The following is a 23,339-nucleotide window of genomic DNA, read 5'->3' on the forward strand; positions in this document are numbered from 1 at the left end:
TCTTCAGAGGCTGCCAAACCTGTGGAGAAGGAGACCCAAGAACGGGAGTTTGCAGGTTTCCAGGGAGACCCAAGAACGGGAGTTTGCAGGTTTCTAGGAAGGCTAAGGACGGGAGTTTGAAGCCATTCCATGTGCATGCTCATACAGAGTTTGCCTTTGTGCTGAACAGTGCGGATTTGTGAGTTTCCGAGTGTATTTTTGTAAGAGTTTGGTGTTTCCGGTTGAGTATTTCATATCAGTTTTGGTTGCTGCTGTATTTTATACTTTAAGCTGTTAAAATAGATCTGAATATATATATTGGGACGTGATTAAACTTCTAGGATAGATTATTAGTGTTCTTGTGGTGTTTCCGGGCATATTTTGTGCTATTTCGGGAGCCCGATGAGCATAGTTTTTGGTCCTACATTTTCGAGCTGTTGTGTAAAGGCTATACGGATCTGGAAATGTCAATTTGTAGGCTGTTATGCTGCTGAAAGTTCTGTAAAAATGCCCATTTTCAGATTCATTAATAACTCGTGAAGTTGTGAAGCTTTTAGCACTATTTTCAGCATACCCGATTTGGGGTTTCTTGAGGAATTTGGTGGATCTTTGGGATATTAGCTGTTTGATTTTAAAGATCTGATTAGAGGTTGGAAATATCATGAAAAATCAGAAAAGGGACATTTCAGTGGTATCAGAGCCGTGATCTTGCCAGCCTGAGGGTTTGTAGAAGTTGCATGTCAGTTTTAACAACTACCCAGATCTTGCATGTCATATTTTATGATTGCATGCAACTAAGTGAAAGAGAAAAAAGATATTTGCAGCGAGAAAAGAATAAAGAAATTTTGATCAAACCCCCAGTTGAAAGCAAAAGTACAAAATCCAAGGAAGTAAAAAGTATGGCTGATCCAGATGAGATGGCAAAGAAATTCTTCCAAGACATCCAAAATACTCAGAAGCAAACAGTGGATGGGTTGGCGGAAACTAGAGAGGCTTTGCGAATATTGACAGAAAAATTACAAGGAATTGCATCTATTAATGAGAAAGGGAGCACTTCAGAGGAGCCAAGAAATGGGAGATCCACACCATCTAAATCAACCAAATCTATTTTCTTGCCTGCAGATGAGCCACCAGTACCAAATCCAGCCATTAATCCAGTGGAAGAGGTTACAGGTAACTTGATTACATTAAGAGCTACATATAATGGCTTAGATGATGACTTTTGTAGTTCAGTTCCTTTTAGAGAATATGTGGATATGATGAACACTTTGATGCCCAAGAAAGAGTACAGAAGGGAGCATGACATAAGTGGAAGAGAGCTCAAAAATAAAATAAGAAAGTTTATAGCACCTACTTTTGATGGAACAAATAAAATTTCAGCTAGAGCATGGCTACAAAAATTACAGACCTTCTTCACACTTAACCCCATGAAGGAGAGTGATGTTGTTCAAATTGCAAGTCTACACTTGGAAGATGCAGCCTATGATTGGTGGTATCATGGAATGACTACTCAAGGTCATGATCAGGTAACTACATTTGATGATTTTAGTCAAAGAGTGATAGATAGATTTGACCTCAAGGATGATGATTATGAGGATGTTGTTGTGCATGATGGTGAGATACCTGGTGTAGATGAGCAGACATTGAGCATTCATGACTTTTTTGAGAGAGAGTACCAGGCACAGTTAGATGCTTCGTCACATGAGGTTGAGGCTAGTAGTACTTCACATGATTTATCCCGCCAGCTGAAGGTGTGTGAAGACAGTATTGTCACTACATTATCTCATCATGACAGGTATGTGGAGTTAGTTGGTATTGGTCATATTACTCAAGTCAGGATTTTGCTTGAGTTACCAGCTAATTCTAGTTTATGGATATGGACTCGAGATTGTTATATTGGCATTTGGGATTCAATTGACTGGAGATCTTTAACACTTTTTGGTAGCAGTGTTTGTTTGGGTGCTATCATGGATTTGATTAGCAGATTACATGGTGTTGTCTTTTCTTGTGCCAGTATCTTGTCTGATGTTGGTATTAGTTTTTATACACCAATGTTGGGATTTGTTCATATATCCAGTCGGCCATACTTGCTGGAATGTGTTGATGATATTTCATATTTGGCAGTGTGTATAGATGAGTCCCAGGATCATATTGGCATTGATGACATCCAGGAGGATGCAATGGGCAGTTTTGAAGACTTAGTTTCCTTGGGTACAGAGGAGTTGGACAGCAATGCTAATGTTTTTGATACTTCGTATGTTGATATGAGCTTTAGATTTGATTCACAGGATATGGATGGTAATACTCTAGAGACTAGTAACTTTGAGGACACTCCTTCAGACAGTGCATCAGAGGAGGTTTGTAGGAGACAGTCAAGCCAGTGCCATCATGTGTCTAATCAGTTGAGAGTTAGTGACCAAGACATTGCTATCACTTGCCAACATTTCGATGCTGCTCGTCAGTTGTTAGCAGTTTATGGATGGGGTTCTCCTACTAGTGATGAGCAGGGAGGAAGTTATCTTTCCTTGACAGAGATCCACTCTTTATGGGAGGCTATTCGGATTTTGAGACAAAATTATATGCAGTTGGTAGCCGACAGAGATTATCTTATGGAGTGGGGCAGTACAGCGTATGATGCATTGTTGGCCAAGGAAGATGAGGTGAGTGAGCTTACTGAGCAGCTTGAGGTGACTTCTGAGATTCTTGAGAGTACACAGTTGGCTCTCAAGGAGTCACAGTTTCATTTGGCTAAGGTGACCATGAAGTTAGAGCGACTACAGTCTTTACCTGATTCTATACAGTCACAAGCTGTGGTGTTTGGTGATCCGAGGATGTCCATGGTCGAGATTGTTAGAGACAGTGGAGATGGGGATGCATCCATCCTTGATACTAACATTGGCATATCAGGTTCATTCCCACTAGAGTCAGGTTCAATTGAGTTGGGTGCTGTAGCAAATTTTTGTTGTGTGCCTGACATGGTGGTGACCTCTAGTACTAATGGCACGAAGACTAGAGATGTTGTATCAAAGACCATGTGTGATGTTGGTGAGCTGATAGTTGGCATGGTTCCTACTAGTAATACTACTCCCTTCGCAATGTCTTCAGAGGTAGTAGTCAGTTCCAACTTGGTTAATGATCGATTGCAGTTAGTTACATCTGGATTGCAGTCTGAGCCACTGACTGAGATTGGTGCATTTTATCGGCATTACACTGTGAGGTATGCTCATCTATCTACCTTTGATGACCATGTTGATGAGATGATGATACAGAGATGTACTTTGGTTCCTAGTGCTTATCATCAGCTATGGGATAGTTTGATGCCTCGGGATGAGAGTTTTGATGGGCATGACATGGTGATAGGTCCTGCAATTGACAGGTTGATAATACATGACTTAGAGAAGGAGTTTTGGAGTGATGCTTTAGCAGGTGTTGTTATTGATTCTACTCCTTTGGCTATGACATCTCTTGACTTAGTTGGTGATCAGTCACAGTGGGTTGTATCACTTCTTCATGGTGAGCTGTTGACTGAGGTTGGTTTTTTTTATCAACATTATATTGCAGGGTATGTAAATCAGTTAGCATTTGATCCTTGTGCTGAGGAGTTGATGGCAGACAAATTTGGTTTGGATTCCATTTCTTACTCTTTATCTTGTAATGTCTTTTCACCATCAGCAGTGTATGGGAGTTATGGTTATGAGATAGTGGCCGATGATTTGCAGAGTTATGTTGACTGCAGGAGTTGTACAGTGTGTGGATTCTCCATACTTGGTACAGTTTCATTCGAGAGGGTTCACCATTGTTGCAGAGTTGGATTGTACATTCCATATAGGCCAGTGGGATGCGTTGATGGTATTTATTGTGTTGGTAGTTTGATTTGTCCACTTTACTTGGGTTCTGATGTTCTAAGAGTTTGTGCCTCATGGGTTTTTGATTGTGGTAGTGGTGATTTCGGAGTTTGGTTGAGCTATAATTGTCAATTTGATTATGGATTCCTCTTGGTCATATTGCAGAGGATATTGCAGGAGCCTGTGTTAATTGATAGTAGTATAGTTCATGACTACATTTGGGATCCAGGTGGATTGATTGGTTTATTGTTCAGCCATTGCTTGAGGACAAGCAATGATTGGGAGGGGAGGACTTGTCATGTCCCCTTTTCAAATAATTAAAAAAAAAAAAATCTTTGCTAAGGCAGGCAGGCCCAAGAAAGTGAAGTTTCGGAAAAAGGGGGTTAATCTTTGGAAACCGTTGGACTAATAAATGAAAATTATTATTAAAATAAGTTTCATTAACCTCTCTTGGATGTGAGTTACAGTTATGCCCTCTTTTAAGGGGTTTGGAGGCATTTTGGGCTCATTCCAGAACTTGATTTTTGGCTCATTCTTTGTTATTCTTCAGAGGCTGCCAAACCTGTGGAGAAGGAGACCCAAGAACGGGAGTTTGCAGGTTTCCAGGGAGACCCAAGAACGGGAGTTTGCAGGTTTCTAGGAAGGCTAAGGACGGGAGTTTGAAGCCATTCCATGTGCATGCTCATACAGAGTTTGCCTTTGTGCTGAACAGTGCGGATTTGTGAGTTTCCGAGTGTATTTTTGTAAGAGTTTGGTGTTTCCGGTTGAGTATTTCATATCAGTTTTGGTTGCTGCTGTATTTTATACTTTAAGCTGTTAAAATAGATCTGAATATATATATTGGGACGTGATTAAACTTCTAGGATAGATTATTAGTGTTCTTGTGGTGTTTCCGGGCATATTTTGTGCTATTTCGGGAGCCCGATGAGCATAGTTTTTGGTCCTACATTTTCGAGCTGTTGTGTAAAGGCTATACGGATCTGGAAATGTCAATTTGTAGGCTGTTATGCTGCTGAAAGTTCTGTAAAAATTCCCATTTTCAGATTCATTAATAACTTGTGAAGTTGTGAAGCTTTTAGCACTATTTTCAGCATACCCGATTTGGGGTTTCTTGAGGAATTTGGTGGATCTTTGGGATATTAGCTGTTTGATTTTAAAGATCTGATTAGAGGTTGGAAATATCATGAAAAATCAGAAAAGGGACATTTCAAACACTTCCTTTATTTTCTCTATTTTCTCCCTTTTTGGATTCAAGCTTCAAATTGCTGCATTATTCTTCAGACTCATCACACTTCTTTGTTTTAGGAAGCAATTAATTGTCATAAAAAATTGTTATGCACAATAATTAAATTTTGAATGAAGGTAAATCATAAATTTGTATGAGAATCATCTAGAAATAGGGTTCAAATGATGAAAAAAAATTAAACATTGGTCACATCACAACTTGACACAAAAAATAATTCAAAAATAGGGAGTACAACACCTCACTTTGTGTACTTATGGCAATAAATTTTTATTAATGAAGGGTAATGTGAAGATTTAGAAAATCATCATAAATAAATAGACATGCCTTTGGATATTATGACCTTCCCTACCCCGTGCTAAATTTAGATAAGTTTCCTCACTTGTCAAACCCAGTACGGGTAAGGGACTAGCATAACGCCGCCATTATATAAATTATGCAATATTAAATATAATTACTGAAATCTATGGACTATAAATGAAATATAATTTGAAAATGTTATACATGTCAATTTGATTGTCACACGTACCAAAAGGTGGCAAAAATAATATCAATGTTAGCATCCATTAGCATTTCGTGAAATTTTATTGAAAACATGGAAAATCTGATGGCGTGGAAAGTGGGTGGATGGAAGATAAAGAAATGAGATGGGGTGGATGGGTGGAAGGTAAAGAGATGAGATGGAAAGAAAAAGTGAATAGAAAAATGAACTTTATGTGAACATAAAGTCGTTATTATGAACATGCACACAAAAATACTAATGTTGAAGAGCAGCAATCGAAAGGTTGACACCTTGGGCTGTAGGAAGAGTTACTTGAGTTGTATTTGAATCCAACTATTGGAACTATTGTAGGAAATCCACTTTTGTTTGTGGCCATTTGTATAACCTGAATCTATGACCATTGCCTAACAATTTGAAAGGTACTGGATCAATGGTGGTTAGTTGAATAGTTCCATTATCAAAGACATAACTAATATTATATGGTCCTAGCCATCTTGTTTTTAGCTTCCCTGGCATATCCTTGAATTGGGAATCATATAATAATGCCCAATCACCAACTTAAAATTATTTACTGATAATATGAGAATCATGCCAGTGTTTCCTTTGTTTTTGTATCAGTTCAATATGTTTCAAAGCGACTTGCGCATCTCATCCAAAGAGTTAAGATGTAGAAGACATTCTCTTTGTGCTACAGGAATTTCAATATCTAATGCTAAGGCTATCCTTTAAGTTTTATGTTCAAATTCAATTGGAAGGATGACCACCTTTCCATATAGGAGCTCAAATGGTGTGAATCCCATAGTAGTCTTCTAGGTTGTTTTGTAAGCCCAAACAGCTTCTTGTAATCTACTGGTCCAATCCCAATGATGCAAATGGACTATTTTTGTTAGTATATTTTCTAGCTCCCAGTTTGTAACCTTTGCTTGTCCATTAGCTTGTGGATGATAAGGACTGGATTTTTGGTGCCTGACGTTATACTATTTCATCAATTCTGAGATCAGATTAGAGGTGAATTGTGCACCTTGATTAGTGACTAGCTCTTTGGGTACACCATAGCGAGTAAAAATCTCTTCATACAAGAATTCAAAAAGAAATTCATCACTGGCATGCTTCATAGCCTTAACTTCAACCCATTTTGTCAAGCAGTCAATGCACACCAGAATATAGGACTTCCCGTTAGACGGAGGATCAATTGGACCAATGAAGTCCATTCCCCATTTGTCAAATGGTGCTAATGTCATTTGAGGATTAAGAGGCATTTCATCTATTTTGGTTGGTTGGCCCATCTTTTGACACTAGTCACACTTCCTTGTATAGTTGACTACATCCTTATGAAGTATAGGCCAATAATAACCAGTTGTCAGGATTTTGAAAGCTATTCTTTTTGTTACAAAGTGTCCTTCGCATGGTTCATTATGACATGCATGTAAGATGTCATATGTCTCATATTCTCTCACGCATCTTCTCATAACTTGATCAGGTCCAGTGTAAAACAAGAGATTATCTATCTAGGAGAAACAAAAACTTTTCTCTACAAGAAACTTCCTTTCCTTGTAAGAAAAATGTGCTAGTATTTTATTGGCTGCAATGTAGTTAGCAATATCTACATACCATGGAGTTTGAATAACAATATGAAACAAATGCTCATTGGAAATGCATCATCGACCAAAGTAGTGTCAATATCATCATGATAGATTCTTGATAAATAATCAGCTACAACATCAGGCTTATCAACAATAGTTATATCAAATTTTTGCAACAATATTAACCATCTCGCTAACATACCTATTATAACAAGTTTTTTCATGAGATATTTAAGTGTTGCATGATCAGTATGAAAAAATATGGAATAGCCAATTTTGTAATGCTAGAACTTGTTTAGAGCATAAACTACTACTAGCAGTTCTTTTTCAGTCACAGTGTAGTTCAACTCTGGACCATGAAGGCTCTTACTGATATAATAGATGGCATTTTCAAGATTTTGGGATTGTTGTTCTAAGACTACACCTATGGCATAATTAGAGGCATCTGTATATATGTAAAAAGGTAAATTCCAATCAGGGCCTTGTAAGACTAGGGTTGTGGTCAGAAGTTTCTTAAGCTACAGGAAGGCTTCATCACATTCAAATGTCCAATTAAATTCAGCTTCTTTTGTGAGTAACTTATACAAAGGACTAGCTATTTTGCTGAAATCTTTTATGAAACATCTGTAATATCTAGCATGACCTAGAAAGGATCTTACATGTTTTGATTTTGTAGGTATGGGCAATGTTTGAATTACCTCTATCTTAGCTGGATCCACTTGTATTCTTGCAACAGATATGAAATGACCAAGTACCACGCCCTCCTGCATGAGCATGAAACACTTTTCACTATTAAATGCCAAATTATGTTCTTGACATCTTACCAAAACCTTTTCAAGATTCACCATTGCTTCTTCAAAAGTGACTCCAAATGTTGTGAAGTCATCTATGTAGATTTCCATACAATCATGTAATATATCAGCAAAAATACTAATAACTACTCTTTGAAATGTTGTAGGAGCATTGCATAGACCAAATGGTAAAATAGAGTATGAAAAAGTACCCCATGGACATGTAAATGTGGTTTTATCTTGATCTTCAGGAGCAATACTAATTTGGTTATAACCACTATACCCATCTAGAAAAGAGAAATACTTCTTTCCAGCTAGTGTGTCCAAAACTTGGTCTATGAATCGTAAAGGAAAGTGATCCTTTTTAGTAGCCTTGTTCAATTCTCTGTAATCTACATAGATTCTCCATTTTCCTCCTTTTTTAGGCACTATAACTAAAGGTGACACCCATCTACTATCAGATATAGGATAAATAAAACTAGCATAAAGCAGTTTCTGCAATTCAGTTTTAACTATTTCTCTTAGGCTTGGATTTATCCTTCTCTAGGGTTGATAGAGTGGTAAACAGTCTTCATTGATGTATATCCTATGAGTGCATAATGTAGGACTCAACCCCTTCATATCACTATAATCCCATGCAAAGGAATTTTCATGCCTTTGAAGCAATTCTTTTAACTGTTCCATCTGTGTGGGTGTTAACCTAGGATTAACATGGAGATTATGACCTTTAGTCAATTCAATAGTAGTAGTGGAGTCTATCATAGTGGCTTCAGAAATTGGACTTGCCTCTAATTCACAAGGTAAAAGTGGATAAAGAATTTTAGGTTCTTTGAGAAAAGTACAATTCTTATCACATTCGTCATATGTGATCAATTCTAACATAGAACTTTTAGATACATCTTTTTCTACCACAGGTATTAGTGAGGATACTCTGAAGTACTAAATCTTCCTCTTGCAATTTTAGAAAAGATTTTCTATGAAACATCATGAGTTGTACTATAGAATTTAACTCTTCTTCTTCATCTCCTAAATCTAGCCAAATAGATGTACTCAAATTTGGTAATGGTTGGGTTGGAGGATATAAATCAAATTGCTTTGTTGCTTGGCCATTTGATATAGTCAGATTCCCTAAACTGCAACTTATATTTGCATCAGTTGTGGCTAACCATGGTTTACCTAAGATGATACAATAACTAGATAGATTAACTTTAGGGGACAAAATCATGAAGTCTCTAGGATACTCCAAAGAATCTAAGGTTACAACTATGTTTTCTATCATCCCATTAGGGGTGATAGTAGAACTATCTACAAGTTGTAGAACTATTGGTGTAGCCCTTAGTCCTTCTATTTTCAACTTCTTCATGGTATATTTGGTCATAAAATTTATAGTAGCTCCAAGTTCTATTAAAGCATTTTTAACAAACTGACCATTTATACTGACATTCACTACTGGACTTCCTGGATCAGAATATTTTGGTGTAATCACTTTCCCTAGCATGATGTTAGCCAATTGTCCCACAACATGGACTATGGTGGGGTCCTTCTTCTTCCTTCCAGGTTTCTTCAAGTAGGCTTCCCTAATAGCTTTTCCATAGACTGGAATGTCCTTAATAGCTTGAAATAGTGGTATTTGGACATCTATATTTTTCAACTGATCAACAATGTCAAAAGGTTGTTCCTTAGTTTGTTCAGGTTTCTTTTGTATCATTTTTTCTAGAAAAGGAGGTTCTACTACTAGTTGAGCTGGGGTTAACATGGTGACATTAGATGAGTCAATAGGTTTAGCAATTGAAGGTTTTGATGATGTAGGAGAATCTAGTATTTCAGTTATAAGAGGCAATTTAGGTGCTAATAAAGTTGTACTAGATCTTAGATGTATATCAACAACATTCAAGGTGTAAGTAGGATATTGTTGAGCATCAGCACTATACATGGGTTGCTATGGTTGTTGGCTATTCAGATTTGGTTGAGGTTGTGCTAGTAATTGTGTTTGATTTTGAGGTCTAGGATTTGCAGGTGGTGGCATTAAATAAAGTTGTTGAATTGGAGGGGTAAGTTGTGGAGCACCAGTATTTTGGTTAGGCCATTGTTGAGATCCCTTCCATTGGTTCGTAGACTACCAATTCCCTTGGGGCGGTTGCCATTGATTTTGCTGGTTTTTCCAGTAGTTCTATTGGTTTTGTGGCCATTGGTTACTCTATTTATTAGGCCAAGGCGGTTGGGAATTTTGAGGCCATTGGGATTGTAGTGGGTTATTTTGCCCAACATTGTTCCAATTGTATTGATTTTGTGGAGGACCTTGGAAATTATAGTTTTTCCATTGATTACCATATGAATTTGAACTTTGCAAGGGGTCCTGAGGCATACCTTGATATTGGGGCCATGGTCGACATTGAGCAACAAAGAATACTTGTTCATCATCTCCATCTATCTTGACATACTCAGTTGGAAGATGTTGGTTCTCCATGCTTGCGACCAGTTTACATTGGCAATCCTTCTTTTGTTTCCAACAATGAGGACAATACTCAGCTAGTTGTAATTCATCTTCTACTTGTTTCTTCTTTGCAATCATTATATCTAGATGTGTAGCAACATCGTTGATGATATCTTGTTTGAAATCTAACAATAGGTTAGATAGCTCAAGCTTCAAAAAGCCTTGAGTGATTCCTTTAGTGACTATGGAACAAGGTCCTCGGCCTTTCTTCATGGTTGACCTTGAATAGTTCTAACAGATCTTCTTGAGATCATTTTAGGAAGCTTGATATATGTCACCACTAGCCATCAGGTCCAATGCTTCTAGACAGTCATTAGTCTCACCTCTTAGAAAGACTAGCTTTTGTGAATCTTCAGACAATGTATGCTGAGGGTTCTTTTGCAGTGTGTATAAGAAATGTGAAACATAGTCTTCCAATGTTTCTTCCTCCTTCTTTGATATCCTGAAGATATCATCCCCTCTTGAACTAGATGCTTTGCAATATTCTTTATATTTATCCAAAAACAGAGCTTGCATTTCATCCCAACTTCCTACTGCATTGGCTCCTAAGCCCATGAACCATCGTAAAGCTAATTCTTTCAATGTTGTTGGAAACAACTTAAGCTTATGGGCATCAATGTTATAGTCAAAACTACAACAAAGGATATCAAATTCAAATAAGAAAGTATCAAGGTCTTCAGTTGCAAGGCCATAGAACTTTGGAAGAGCAGTGGGAGATATGTTCTTAAGATTAGCATTGGTTACAAGACTTGGAAGAGGAAATGGAAATGTAGGTTGTGCCATGACTGGAGATATTAGATTATGAGGTTGCTGCTAAAAAGGGACATTGGGTACTAGATGATTAACAACTAGTGGATTCAAAGTAGTGTTGTCTAGAAAACTAGCCAATATTTTAGTGAAGGGTTGAAGACTAGATATATCTATTGGTTCAGTTCTTGATACTGTAAAGGTCTTGCGTCTTCAAAAGGTAACTCAATTTATTCTTCTTTAACTTCTTCATTCAAATTAGTAGATCCTTGTGGAAGAAAATTTCCATATTCATCTCATCATCTTCCTCTTTGATGCATGCAATTAAATTTTTCACACTGGTGAAAGGAATTTCAAACATAGAATTTCTTAAAAAAACTTTATCTAGGAACTATGACTCAAAAATGCTCCTAGCTTGACACCATCCCTGGTAATGGCACCAAAAATGACCGACCTCACAATAAGTGTGTCATATTCATGCACTAGGCCTTGCTTAGGAATAATATATTAAAACTAAGGACTATTTCTTCCACTATGAGGTGCATTTAATCTTATCAACCCGAGGACATATACTTGAAATGGTCGACACAATATGTGCACTAGGTCTCTTAATGAGTCACTAAGCTTATGCTGCAGGCAAGTAAAAATGCAAGGACAATAACTTACACTATTGCTATAGGAAACTAACACAATTAACTCTATTAATACTAGAAATACAATGAAAGGATAACAAATATTCTAACTTGGCTCATCCACTAAAACTGTTCTCACATATGCTACAGAAACATTCACAAAGTGTGATGCTACAGGAAGGAACTCACAACTTCTAACTAAGATGCTATGAATGCTTGGAAATTAATCTATTTTATCCTAATCTAATCCACCTTCCAAGTGGGCTCCCTTGGTTGGCTTCTCTAAACTACTAACACAATATGAAAGCCGAAAACTATTTCATTCAATTTAGAAATTCATTACATAACACAGAACTATAAAAACACAACTGTAAAAGTTAATAGTCTATTCTCAGAAACTATTTCTTCTAACTGGTTCTAAAACTTAACACACTTGGGTCAATTCCTATATATATAGGAAATCACCATTTATTCCATAATAGAAAAGTAAATGACCTAGCTTAAAATCTGTGAGAGACAATAGGAAGATAACAACTAAAGGTGGGAAGAAGTAATAACATCTTGAGGCAAGAATAATAAAGTCTGAACATCCACTCACCATAGAGTAAATGCAGAGAAGGTAATAAGTCTTCATAGTTCCTCCTTACTCATTGTCATGTCTTCTAGAACTGTTACAACTTCCTCCACCGTGGTTGCTTCTTGGCATTCTCTTCTCCTTAAATGTTGTTGACACTTAGCTTTTGAATTCCTCCAATCATCTTTCAATCTTTATTAACAGGTTAGTTATAACACAAAACATGTTTACAAATAAACATTTATCAAATTAAATTCAAATATAAGAATGTAGATTTTGATATCGATATGAAATATTGCAGACTATATATAATATTAACAAAAGATGGCATAGTTTCTACCCCATAGGTTTATCATAGGTTTGGTAAACATAGGTCCAAAAATGTTTTAATAGAGTATCAATAAAGTATCTTAAACATCATAAAATAAAGGCTAATTTTGGTCTCACCACCCATGCTAGGAGTAGTACACCCAACTTACTGCTAAACTCAATCTCTAGCCTCAAGCCAACTACCAAAGAGCAACTTGACTGAGACAATCATCTAAAAGATACAAGGTTAAAGAGAAAGAGACTATAGAGTATTATGATAGAGAGAGAGTCTCTCTCAACCTCTACACTAAATCAGCCAAAGACATGTTAGGGAACTCACAATTCCACCAACCATCACATGCTCATCTAAAAACACTAACTAAGCTACGAGCACAACCACGCTAGCCTACATTCTCAAGAGAGAAAGGAATATAGAGATGCACCAAGGTCAATATCCAAAAGGTGGATCTAGAATCATCAAAGATTGAGTCACTCACAAATGACATAGCAACATCAACCTCGAGCAAGGTACACTCACAAACCACACTTCACCTCACAAGGGTGGGTTGGTGCAATAGGAAACACACAAACCCAAGCATGAACTCCAACAAGTACCTAGTAGATTATGAAGACTAGATAACTCTTCCATTATGAATAACATGAAGAGTTAAACTTCTTCAATGGCCATAAATATGATATATCATGATTGAATTGGCCTCTACTCAATAAAGGGTACTTGGAACATCGACCAACAACTTGAAAAGTGTGAATCGTATGCTTGTTGTTCCCTAGGTGAAATTTTGCATTAGCATAGTCTCGCACAAATTTTCTCAACAAACGAGGTGAGAAAGTGTAATGAACTAGGTGATAAAGTGCATGACCACTAGTTTCTCGCACAAAATTTTAAATCAGCACAAAAATTGCCTTCACTCCAGAGGCCATAACTTTCACATCTGAACTCAGATTGATTCCATTTGAAAAGAGTCGAAAAGATATCAACAAGGATTACAACATGATGGAAGAGTCCAAGATCTAAGAGTTTGAGTCACCACTTAATACAACACCACATAGGCAAAAACAACAGTCTTGGTTAATAAGACAAGCAATGGATGAAACATCCAAAACCACTCAAGAAAACACATTGCCAAAACAACATAAGACATGAAATGAAAGGTAATTCACACACTTAAAGCCATCATTACTTATCTTTCATAATGTCATTACTTAAACATAACATGAGCAATAATGTACAATAAAATTGAAAGGCTTTCAAAGCAAGGGTTCAAGAGTCACCATAAAACAAGTACATATCTTTCAATTTATTTTCAAGAATTAATATTATATTTACTCATCTTTTAAACCATCCAATTACAGTAACAACTTTAAATCTACCAAAGACACACTAACATGGTCTCCATGATATTATCCCTTGAATGTACTACCAAAGGTTTGAGATGAACATGATAGAGTCACAACACACAACTGGGTAGTAGTAAAACACATCCAAAATAGTCATCATAAAACATCATCAAAAAGCCCAAATGGGGGAATTCTCAATTCCAATAGTAAATATCAAAAAGTGCTCATTTCAACAATAATTCAAGTGTGACAACTGCCACCAAGAGAGCAATAGATAAAATTTGATGACTATTCCAAGAGAGGAAAATATAGAAACCCAATGCTAGCCCAACAACATGACGAAAGTACCTCTAGACAAATAAAATAAGGCATCAAATAAATCACATTACATGTGATGACTGAGAATAGTCATACAAGAGGGATAAATCACTACACAATGCTAAGGAATACATCATCCTAATGGTATTAGAGAACACAATCACACACATCAAGCAATATACCATCAATAATCTCATGCATATGCAGACAACAATAATTTCCTTAATTATTTTTCCATGCAATGCAATATTAAAATATTCATAAATTTAATGCAAACTTTCATAAGCTTAAGAAGTAATCAGATTGGGGACTTAAGTCCTTAACCCAAGGATATAATGCAAACCTACTCCTTTAGAATGATTCACAATAACACTCATTTCTCAATGAAAGGAACCATTTCATTACTATAATGATATAACATAAAATCACAAATAAGATTCATTTATTTACTTACAATTTAGGAGAAGACAGGGAAACAATGCACCTAACTCTACAAGGAGAAAAAAAGGTGGCACTCAAAGCCAACACATGGAAACCAATTAGTGATTCCATCCAATAGGGTCACACAAGAAACCAACCAATCGAGGCACATCAATTCCATTAACAAAACTAGGAAAGGCTCACTTCCTTCTCCTTATAGTGCTCTAGTCACATCTACTAGACAAGAAAGTCCATCACAAGTAGATACCAAAGCAAAAAAGATCATGAGCTCTTTACCAAGACACTCAAACTCAACCAATGTAGCAACAACCATATGGGCAACATAAACATAGAGATCCCAATGTTTGAACATGGGCTCTGATACCAGATGTAATACCCCACCTGGAGATCCTTGAAACAAGGATTCAATACAAGCCAAGATTTTTTTTTAACAATTATGAATGCACATATCAACATCATACAGGGATCCCATAGATCATAATGGAAGGCTTTATTGACAATCCAAGAAACCAATGAATCTCCAAACATCACTATTGAACAAAATGACTGACAACAGGAGATGCATAATTAATTCTAAATTGGAACATTACTAATTCAAAATGAGACTCCAAAGGATTGAAGAAAACCTAAGAGGGTACCCAAAATGCTTCCTGAAATGTCCAGGTCTTACTAAAAAGTTCTCGTTGTCCACCCACACAGGTTTTCATAGAAGCCAGGTGATACTTTAAATCAGGACTAGGTGATAATTTATAGTAACATGCGATATTTCTCAAGAAGGAGGGCGACACTTTTTGAGATTGGGTGACACTTATCTTAAGGGCATAAGATACTTTACAAGTATCATACAATACTTCTTTGAAGTGGGTATGATACTAGAAAGTATTGCATGACAAAACTCTAAGAGGTGAATGACACAATCAAGGAACGCACGACAGAACTCCAATAGGCATGCAAAACTTTATTGTATCGCACCATGCTAACACATGGTTGCCCAAGAAAGAAATAAAAACACTCTAAGAGTCAAAACAAGGAATGAAATGGGAAAAAAAACCTCCACACCAAGGATTATCAGATCTGCATAGATCGAGGAGCAAACACTCAAGTGCATAAACAACAAGGAAGAGGAGCATCTACCATCTAACCATAGCAATAAAGAACATACTAAAAGAAACATCACAGTGAATAGAAAAACATCACAATAACAAAACAACCAAACTAAGTATGTGGTTCCTCCCAATTATCAATAGCATCATAAGACCATCATGGATCCTAGCCATCCTCCATGCGTAACATCCCAAGCCATCGAATAGATCATTGATACTATCATAATAGGAACATCACTACTAAAACATGCTCCAATATAAGCATAAGGAAATCTAGCATTCTAGTAGGAAAGCATAAGATAATCCTACAAAGTAGATAACATCACCTATCACATGTTGATCATCATAATAAGGAAATCTAACATGCTAAACCAATAAGCAATAGATAATCCAATACAACAATTCACATCATCTAATCATATGCTAAACATCATAATATAGGAATGTGTCAAATAAACTAACATCATCTAAACATGATATCCAAGCATTCCAATGAAAGCATAAATCATGAGAAAGCATACTCTGGAACCTAAAGTATCAAGTGAAAACATCTAGCAATGGTCGAACTAGGACAAAAGATCATCTATGTACACTGGTCACTAGTATTGGTGAAGGTAACTATGCCTCCCAACCATGTGGCACCCATAGGTCCACACCCACCATGCTGATGAGATAATGATCCATCCACAAACACACAGAAACAACATCCATGCCTAACACTCACACCAGACAGTATGATGGTTGTAACCAAGAACCTAAGACAATGCAAGGAGTATAGGTCCTAGTCACACACTCAATAGGCTACTAAGTAGGGGTTGACATCATGGAGATTCACTTGGCATCGAAAGCTCAAGCTCGGATCACATGTGACAACACTCTCAAGGGACTCCCTTGGAACCATCACATGAATGTGGAACTTTTCATTATCTTAAGTTTTATTAACACTCACACATTTTAATTTAGTTATCACTTACTTAAAACTTCTTATCCTCTGCCAACCTCTGGTTCCATGATCACCAAGCTATGAGATAGAAGCCCCCTCCAGATGCTACCCTACCCTACCCATGCTCATCCTACGACAAGTGCCTGTGGGCATGCATACTCCCATCCCAACCCCAATGATAATAACTTTCAGAAGTACCATGGAAGATCGAGCCTTGCAAATCACATGACAAGTGTATGTACATGTACTTGTGTGTGGCGCACCACCATCATGAAGATCATAAAACAAGGACTAGATGAGAACATAATGCAAAGGATAACACCCACTAAAAGAAACATAGGGAGGACAGATTTTAGTCGAATCCCAAAGCCAATAAAACCATACATCATAAAATCACTCAACTAGCCTCAATCGAAGAGTATGGATTCTACATGAATCCCAATGATGCAACAAGACCAAACATTATGAACTCACTCAACCAGACTCAATCTGGGAGCATGGATTCTGCATGAATCCTAGTATCCATGAAACAAAAGCAAGGTCCAAAAAAACCATAACATCAGGTATAAAATCACTCAATTGAACACAAAGTCAGGAGTACAAATGTGATACACATCCTAATGCAAACACAAAAGTGCAATAATGGGTTGACTAATATCCAAATGGATCATCCAAGTCCACAACCCACATTGTACCAAAAAAATCTAAGAAAACAGGGTGGCACACAAAATGAGGTAAAAATCTCAAATTTTAGAAGACTTCAAAATTAAAACCCATTTGGCCTTTGGGTACAAAAACTCCAAAAATCCAAAAATAATCAAGTTTGGACACCGTATGAAAAAATGACCAACATAATGGTCTAAAATCCCAAACCCTCATACCAAAAAATAGGAAAATGCTCATGCCCATCCAACCAGGTAGAGCTAGCATATAGAAATGGAGGGGAACACTAGTTCTCAGCCTCCAAACAAATGACTACCAAAAATAGAAGCTGAAACAGAGCTGAAACAATTAAACAAGAAGCCCTACCTCATAGCCAAAAGGGAAAAATGGGAATCTAAACCATAAAATAAATAGCCTATAGAAGTAGCTAAAAAATGTGACAATCCAAGGTTTCTCCGAGCTGGATCCAATGAGTTCAACCTTGCGACGATCCCATGCCCATAGCTCCCATAATGAACAAAATAGTAAATCCTTATGAAGAGGATTTTGGGTTTTACTCTCCAACTTTCTAATTCAAAAGTGAGAAATGAGGAATTAAATTTTTTTAAAGATATTTATTCACTTTTTGAGTGAATAATCAATTAGGAAAAATAACTAGCCAACCTAGTTAAACCACAAATTGACCCAAACGAAAACAAGCTATTCTATAAATAGGAATTCATCTATGGAAAAGCTACCAAAAATTAAAATAAATCAATTAAAAGGCCTGAAAACCCAAAAACACATAAATTTTCTTAACAACATTCACGACAAAGCAAACCTCTAAATGCATAGACATGCCCACTGGTCTAATCAAATAATGCAAATGAGTTCAGATTTAATAATCATCAAAAGGTTTAATTTTAAACATTTAATTAAGGATACATCGACCATAGAGGGATGACATTCATAAAATATGAATAGATGAATCAATAAATCCATGTGCCACTACTAGGGACATAAATCTTGCACACTAAAGAACACAATCAAGTGCAATTGCATATAATACCATAGCCGAAGAAATAAATGCATTAAATCACCTAATTTAACCATTTATTTAATTATATTAAAATAATCTATTTACATCACTCATATTCTCATAAACAATAACAATGCGGGAATGAAGTAAATAACCATAGCATTAAATCCATGACATAACATAATTAGAGATATGTCCAAATGTCAAATAACCAAATATCATCATAAAACATACTATCATCTCAAAATGACATCATCATGCAATACGATCAACTGGATAGCATAGTAGTCTAACATCTATGATACTGAAATCAAGGTATGACATTTGACCCTCAGGTCCTCTCAAATGTAAAACATAACATAAGTAACAAATATCTCTTAGATCAAAATATAACAAGGTAAATGTCCATAGCATGTAACCAAATAATCCAAATGGACAATCCATTTCTAGTCATTTAAGCATTTAATAAAGGTTGATTAAAGAACAAAAAAAAGGCACTTAAAAAAAAAAGTGAACACAGTCATAAACATGACTAATCACTGCTACAGGAACTTAGTCCAATGTAACCTGGTAATAGTACATAGTGCAATCTCTGTACACATCTCAGGGTAATCATAGAAGAACATCATGATACCACACTAGTCCTGGTAACCACTAGCACAAACCTTAGTGAACCAAAAATCACATCATAATCTCATAAATCAACCAAAGCATAACCAAAGCAACTGATACAAAAACATAAATCCAATCACCTCAATGGTGTAATCCACTCATGGTCACAATCATGATCCATCACAACAAAATATCAACAAGGTTGCATCCATGAAGATGACTTATAGAAGTCAAGTGGGAGAGGCACTACATCATCTCCCTTAAAGACTAGGCTTACTCCTAGAAGCTTGCAATCCAAGAATAGAAACCAAAACACATCAAAAAACCAAAAGTCAAAACTAAGCAATAGGAATGACTCAAAAAACTCTCCACATGTCAAACTAGATCACTCCAACATTCTCAAACCATATCATCAACCCCCAAATTGGTCAACCACAAGAGGAAGGTATCACACTAACACAAGGTCCTCCAACAAGGAACCTTCTAGGTGCTAGGAAAAACCCATCTAGCCAAAAAGTTAACAATACAAGGTAAGGAAAAAACCACTCTACCTCATCAATAGGTGCCCAACCACAACATGCACCTTCCACATGACCACAAAGCAAGGTCAAAACATGACACACTTCCAAAAAGAGTTGGAATCATGGGGAATAATCATCCCAAAATTCCCAAGAATACTATCATGTCACACATGAACATCATTGAATCCACGTAAACTCACCCTTAAAACAAAGAGGATGCTGGTTTACTAACAAAATAACACACTCCAATAGACTAATCACCACCAAGCATAGGAGCACAACACCTCTCCAAGGTACAAAAACTCAACTACCACTGGGAACTAGGGTTACATAACCCAACTAGACAAGATATCACCTTTCCACAAGGTTTCAAAGAATTCAATAGTGGACACAACCATGTAGTATCTACATACCAACTCATAAGAAAAAGGATATTTCCAAATGACTTTACCTAAGAATCTTTCCAGAGTATGGACATAGTCTATCAAAAAGACACCCAAATTCTCTTTAATAATGTGAATAACATCTCTCAAGTCATTATCAAGTGTTAGTGGGGACAAGTCATACCAAGAAGCCTCCCACAATTTCATTGATTATCCATTCTGTACTTCCTAGGAAACAAAATTTGCAATGATTTCTCTAAAAGATATCAAAAATTTATGCATAGCTAAACCATTTGGAGGATTAGAAAATATTATAATATTTTAGGACCCAAGGAATCCAAATATTTTTCTTCTAAAATCTTACACCATTTTCTTCCAAGCTTCCTATTACTAAAATTTTTCACATGCCAAAATTTTTACTTCTAGTAACATCACAGAAAGAATTGCAAAGAAAACATTCATTTTCTGTTTATTCACATTTCATCATTTTTGCAATCATATATAAAATCTTGACCAAAAGAGATATAATGTTCATTGTATAAATCGTTACTAGTATATACAATTTTCATTTTTACAAAATATGAAATGAATGGAAGAATGCTGAAATATCTCACACAAGTCATGAGTACTACTGTCTTTCATATGTACTAAAAACAAGAAAAATAAAACATATGGGAGAAAAACAGAGATAACCAGTCATTTCCTTTCAGACTTTAACTAGTTAGGTGTTCTCTATTGTCACTTTGTCACTTCTGATCCAGCTCTTGATCTGAAAAGCCCCTAATCCTTCATTTCCCTGCAAGATAAAATGGTGGGGTTAGATCATTATGATCTAAGAAATGATTGGTTATCTACAGTCTAATACTTGCACATGTCATATTCTTTTTATTTTGAATACATATAAAAAATAGCAGATCGAATTCTAAGTTCTTTAATGAAAAAGAAAAAAATAAAAGTGTTAAAGGGACATACTAACTCTAGTATGAGACCTTTCATTATAATCAAGGTTAAATGTAGATCAAAGGAAAAGTAGTTTTATGAGTGTCACGAGCCTGTGCTCGAACCTTATAAAACAATTATCATTTTTTTGTAACTCACAATGTATTCAAAAGGAAACAAGAAGATAACCCACTTTAATATTGGTGCCTGATCATAATGTTGAAGAATATGATATCTCTACATCAATTTTTACAACATCTACAATTATAACTTGGAAGAAGAAGTTGTTTTAATCCAGTAATATGGGCTGTTAGCAGTGATAGAACAGAAGTAGCAAAGAAAATAAATGGTGCCATGTCTTCAAGATTAAATACAAGGGCATGCTGAGAAAATCCCATTGTATGCTACTTATGAAAAAGTGAAATGCATATGTTTTTTATCACATCAATGTTGATTCCTTATGCAAATCCTTCAAGAACATAGAAACATAATGCAAAAAAAGTTTCTTGAACAAAGCATATGATTGCTTGTACCAAGCATTGATAGGTGGTGAACATATATTGGAAAACAAAAAGGTCTATTCTCGTATATTTCAAGAACAATAAAGTCATGAAAAGAAATGAAAATTCCTTCAATGAGACAAATTTTAGATACTGTTGAAAGAGAGTAAAGATTGCAAGTATAGAGGTGATGGCTGCTATGTACAAAGTTGTCTCGTATCAAGAAGAAAGCATCTTTCATATCTTTCCATGATAAGTGTTATTTTTGTAAGACTAACCTATAAGAGCCATAGAATGTGAAGATGGAGCTATGAGAAGAATAGTGCCTATAGGTTTATATCAAAAGTATGGGTTGTGAGGTCAACTGAAGTAGATATAGAGAACACATCAATGCCAAAGAGAAAGTAAACAGAGTTTCCTAATCTACCATCCTATGGACAAGAAGCAAAATCCAATGGCATCAATTTTGACCCATTTAAGGCCAGTCTGATGTAACTAGTCCATTAATGCAAGCCAAAGATCGAATGTATGGTGCAGTTCTTGAGAAACCTGACCTAGGTTTTATGTCACAATGTGGGATCATTTAGAATTCACTTAGAAAAAGATCAAACCTATATGCAGTGGTGAGTTCAATACAACAAAATATAACTAAAGTATATGCAGTGAATACTCGGGCCGATTCAAGACCCATTCAGGTTTGTTAATGAAATGACTTGTGAATTCTTACACTGAAAAAATTTGTTGTTTCAAACTTCAAAAGGCATCAAATGTATCAAAGTGATAGTAATCAGCAAGTTTGAGCATGAAATAAAATAGATCAAAAGTATTCCTTTCAGAAAAATGACAATTTCAATACCTCCTCATGGTATTTTCTTCATGACGGCATCAAACATGGAGCCCGAATAGTAAATTCAAAATGAACAAGCAAGAAAACCCATGTGCAATAGCTAATTCATTAAAAAATGCAACTGGAATGACTGAAATGTTATGTATAGAAATACAATAAACAGAAAAGACGTACCTTTAGGCAATGAATCTCAAACATGGTGGCCTTAAAACCAGTAAAACCTTTCACAATGGCAGCCACGAAATTAGTAAAACCCTATTCTCTCAACATTTCCAACCTCTTCTTATGCAAAGTGCCAAAAATAAATGGGTGTTTTAGGGTTAAACAATATGTTACACCCTTTTCTATTCTTCATAAATTGTTGGAGTCCGTAGGTATTTTTGTGGGATTCTAATCCCTTTTAAATTTTTGTATTTACTCTATGAGAGTGGGGAAGGAAATTTTTTTAAGTTAGGGGTTTATGTTATGTTTTAGGGATTTTATGGGATATGATTTTGTTTTATTTTTGCATAGGTGTAATTGGAAAGGATTAATATTTTAATGATAAATGATAAATCATTAATATTATTTCCTTTTTATTCTCAAATGCAAAATGAAGGAGCCTTGAATGAAGGAGTTAGCTAAAAACAATAAGAGCCTTTGTAGGAAGGAATCTAGGGTCAACTTTGAACTTATTATGGCAACTGAAGAGCCCTTATTGACTGTAAGAGATTTCTTAGGGTCATTTTGAGTGAGTCATGGGGTTTATTATGAAGTAGTGGCTCTTTCTTAGGCATAGGGCTTAATTTCATGTGTCTTGAAGTCCTCTTTTTTGTGCTATCATTCTGGAGATGACCCAATGAGTTGGGTAGGGTATTATACTTATGGAGTTGGAGAACTCATTTGAAGGGAGTTCTGAGTTAAGTAAAAAATAGTATTGAGTGATATTCTTATCCTGAGTATTGTTATGCATTTTTCTATAACTTTTTTGGAGAAAAGTTGAATATATGATAA

This window comes from Cupressus sempervirens, chromosome 5 (assembly GCF_028749045.1).
Source record: "Cupressus sempervirens isolate cs-2001-9-10 chromosome 5, ASM2874904v1, whole genome shotgun sequence".
NCBI classification, from domain to species: domain Eukaryota; kingdom Viridiplantae; phylum Streptophyta; class Pinopsida; order Cupressales; family Cupressaceae; genus Cupressus; species Cupressus sempervirens.